Below are 4,942 nucleotides of genomic sequence, written 5' to 3'. Positions count from 1 at the left end.
AGCAGAGGAGGTGGCGGCTGTGGTTGGTCGATGGCGCAAATCCAGGGAGGTGGTCGGAGGCGGGAGATGATTCGGATCGGGTGCAGCTCTGGTTGGTCTGATGCTGAAAGCGAGGGGAAGAGAGAGGCTGGCTGACTGGGAATGGACCCCGAGGGGGATTTGGTGGAGTGGCAGCGGCGGCTGAGAGGATAGGACAGGTCTCCTCAAATTTAGGGTTGGTTCATCATTTATACAGATGGATTTAGGTTAGGCTATAACGCGTCCCTACGATCATAATCGGACGGCTGAGAAAATATAGATTAGGAAGTCCAAATAAGAAAACAGAGATGTTTTATAGATGTTTGGGGATGATCTGGACTCAACGGTCATGACTGTGCGGGTCGGGTTCGGGAAGCATTCGGACGTGCGCGAGGTTGCGAAAGAGAGTCCATGGCTGTGCAAAGAGATAAGGTGGTCAAACAAGAGGGAAACGAGAACCCGGTTGGTCTCGAAACGGACAACGAAGACAAGGGGGGCACGGCAACTACGAACGGATGCAAGTTTTAAAACATGACGACAACGGAGTGCCGATGCAATGCAAATGATGACATGAAGAAATGCAGCAAACAAAAGTAAAACACACGGCAGCAACGAAAAAATATGGAAGGCGTCTGGAGCGTCGGTCTCGGGGCGTTACAACACTCCACCACTACAAAGAGGATCTCGTCCCAAGATCTAGGATGGCACCGGATAGAAACGGAAGAGGAAGAGAAGAGGTAAAACTAAGTTGCTTCTTTGACAAATGAGTGAAACCACGAACCTTGAGAGATTGAACGAACGAAAAGAGAGAATACAAGGGAGATGAACGAGATTGAAAACACTCCGTTATCAAAGAGGAACAAGGAACATTGCGAGAACCTTCGTAGGTTGAAGAATATGAAACAAGAGCTTAACGGATCAAAAAGGAATATGAAAGCACACCGGTAGAAAAGAGAAACAAGGAACACCATGTGAACCTTGGAGTTTGCAAAGCTATGAATGACGAGAACAATGGACGAGAAGTACATGCAAGCACTCTGGTTGAAACGAGATGTACAAGGAACGATAATGATCAATTACGATAACGCTCCGGTTGGAAAATGGAAGGGATAGAATATGAACTTGGCAAAATGTAAGCACTTGGATGAGACTCCGGTTAAAAGAGGAATGATAGACACAACACTCCGGTTAAATGGATAAGTAAGAAAAGAACACGATCCTCACAATTCGAGATGATGAGCGAAGAGAGCAACATCACCATGCCTCCGGAAGAAATAATAGAAGATAGATCATTGGAATAAAGGAATGGAGAAGAAAATGCCAACTTCTGCCATAAATGATCTTGGAAAGCACCCTTCCAAGAAGGTTAGAACGGAGTTGTTGGAAAAACCAACAACGAAACGAATAAGCTTGTAGTGGGCTTATGGAAAACTTCTCAAGATAGAGGCGAAATTCTGCCACTACGGAAACAACTAATATAATTGATAACACCAACGAGATGAAAAACTTCTTTCACCAAGAGGATATGAGAAAACTTGGATCATTGATAAGCACCATAATAGCAACATTCCTTAGGGAAGGCCTTAGGTGAAATATGACACAAGATAACTCCAACAAAGAGATTAAAGGATTTAAAATACCTCATTCTTGACAACATGTGAAACATGGAACATGGATGGAAATTGTCAAGAAGGACATAACACCACCTCAAAAGATAATGTAGGAAGAATTGCACTTCGGAATGCAAGATGAAGAATGCTTGAACTCCTCAAAACAAAACATGTGTAGAACACCATGTTTATCTTTGAGTATAGCTTGGCGGATCATAACTTCGAGAGAATTCTTGAAGAACAATTGAAGAATGAAAAGAATCCTTGATGAGCCACCATGTTGATCCTCCATGAAGAACTCCGATAATAAAAGAATGATCAAACGAAAGGGAAAGTTGAAAAGAACTCCGGGAGAAGCCTTGCAATGATTAGATGAAGCTTTGAAATGATATAATTGAAATAACTTGGAGCTCCGGAAAGAAAAATGAACAAATGAGGTCAAGAATTTTGATGAATCTCCGGAATAAGGAATTAATCACTTGGATGAAACAAGAATAAGAATTACATTATGCTTAGCCTTCACCAATTTAGAATGATGACAAGCAACAGATTTTGCATACTACTTATTCTCGTAGAAAGGATTAAGATAGATATTGCGCAAACTTGGGAAGGTCTTCATCGAACCACCGGTAGGATTGAAACAACGAATAAATTGATATGTGAAGAAGGAAGAGAAATCTTGAACGAACCACCGTAAGATTCTGAAAATCAACGAAGATAAGATAAAGAAACACCGGGAAGAATTAGAAAACGAATAAAGATACTTGACAGAATTTAGATACAAGTGAAACAAAGAGATCATGAATTGATTAGAGAATACTTGAATGATGCACCGGTAAGATTTGGAGAACGAGAGCTGAATGTTGAGAACGAATAAATCTTCTGAAATGATGGCCTTCGGAGAATCAAACTGAAAAGACTCATGAATTGCTCCGGATGGGTGAAAAGAATTCTCACAATTGAAAACAATTATGAGAGGATGGCATGATGCTAGAACCATGAATCTTTGGAAGAACGGGTAAGGGTTTAAGAGGAACTCTTCTTCGGTCTTCAAAATCCGAGAATGACGATGAGAAACACCATGAATTGTTGAGACACTCCGGAATGAAGAATAGAAGGTTGAACCAACGATGAAAGAATTTTAAAGATCTTGGAGAAAGACATTTGACTGGTGACAATTCATTCTTACGTCAAACTTCGAAAAGAATTTGGGAATAGCTTCGGGAAAATTAGAAGAGTCAGGTAGGATCCTGGGAAAAGACGTGTGGGTTAGGGCCCACTCAGAAGATACACCATTGAACGATTTAGAAGAGAGATTGCACAGGTAGAATTAAATGGCTCAAAAGAGATAACAACCTCGAGATATCTTGAACAAATTAGGAATGATAACACGAATCTTCCGAGATATCTTCAGCACACCGGAACAAATGGAAAGCGAGAGGTGAATGATTAAGAGATACACCGGCATGAGAAAAACATTTGAAACAAGGAAAGGAATGTGACCAACATTGAAGGCTTGAATTTAGTCCACTGGAGAAGAAAAAGAATGAAGAATGATAAACTTGAAGAACATCTTCATGAGAACCACCGGGTAAGAACATTGATTGAAAAGAATGAAGGGACTTCACATGAATAAAATGGATACTTGGTTAACACATCTGATTCCTTGAAGGAAAAGGGTGGGAGGGCGGGAAAAACAAAGGCAACTTGGGACGGATGAACAAAACACCGTTGAGAAAACTTAGAGTTGATCTTGCGGATGTTGAAAATGATCGGATCCACTTGAAGAGAAGCACACCGGTTGGAAATAGAATTGGGATGACACTCTTGATGACCAAGAAGGATTAACACTCCCATAGAAACATGAGAACACCATTTGGAAAAGGTATGGAATCAACACTTGACATTGAAGCAACTCGAATACCACAACTTAAAACAAAACAAAGGATTGGCTTGCAAAATAAGCCAGAAACAAACATATGATAGATCCCATATCGTATCATGTGTCTGTTGGAAAGATATTCTAGGAGCTACTTGAATTCCCACCTATAAACTCCCGAAACTTTCCGGTTATGCAATCAGGTGTTGGGGATACAGGGGACGCAATATATCTCACCCAAACTAACAATCCCTAGATCCAGCTGTATCCATCCGTCAACACATAACCAAGAAAACTCCGGAAATCATGTACCTCAACCTTCGAAAAGCATCCGTTATACGAGTTACGGCAATACTCCCGAACTCCCGCCCCGGTACTGGGTGGCGTCGAGGTGATCTCACCAACAACTGCATAAAAGAGATTTTCGATGTCGGCGAAACTCAGGTATTCCAGAACTGCAACGATAAAATTGTGACGACAACACCTCGGAGCTCAACTCCCCGGGACACTGCCACAACCCCTAAATGTCAGGAGGCACCAAGAACAATGTTCTCGTCACAAAACCATTGGAATGATTCCAAGATACCCGCGTGATCCTAAATTTTTTTTAGTGAAATTTGAGGAGAGGAAAGTCAAAACATCTACGTCGGGAGACCTCACCAGAGTGACGAAGGGACTGAGGAGTAAAAGAATCCTACTCTCCGATATATATAATCCTAAGACTCAAAACAATTTTTGTTCTAGACTCAAAAACGTCAGCGATTCGATCAAGCAGGGGGCTCCTAAGTCGGGGATGGCTCTGATTACCAACTTGTAACACCCACGATGCGGATATATCTCCCACGTGTCGAGGCACAATTTAGAGGCATAACCGCATGGTGGTTTTGTCGCAAGAAGGGTCATCTTCACACATTCCCATGTACTAAATAAGAAAGGGATAAAGAGTTGGCTTACAATCGCAACTTCACACAATACATGAATTAAACATACATCATCAGAGTACAATCAAGGTCCGACTACGGAACCAAAATAAAAGAAGACAACCCCAAATGCTAGATCCCCGATCGTCCCAACTGGGCTCCACTACTGATCATCAGGAAACGAGACATAGAAACGATCAAAGGTCCTCCTCGAGCTCTCACTTGAGCACAGTTGCGTCACCTGCACTGGTATCAACGTCACCTGCAACTGTTTTGGTAGAATCTGTGAGTCACGAGGACTCAGCAATCTCACACCCGCGAGAGCAAGACTATTTAAGCTTATAGGTAGGAAAGCGGCAATGGGGAGGAGCTGCAGCAAGCGCTAAGCAAATATGGTGGCTAACATACGCAAATAAGAGCGAGAAGAGAAGCAATGCAGCGGTCGTGAACTAGAAGTGATCCTGAAACTACTTACGTTCAAGCATAACACAAGAACCGTGTTCACTTCCCGGACT

This window comes from Triticum aestivum, chromosome 3D (assembly GCF_018294505.1).
Source record: "Triticum aestivum cultivar Chinese Spring chromosome 3D, IWGSC CS RefSeq v2.1, whole genome shotgun sequence".
In the NCBI taxonomy this organism is placed as follows: Eukaryota; Viridiplantae; Streptophyta; class Magnoliopsida; order Poales; family Poaceae; genus Triticum; species Triticum aestivum.
Note: the sequence above shows the minus strand (reverse complement) of the source record.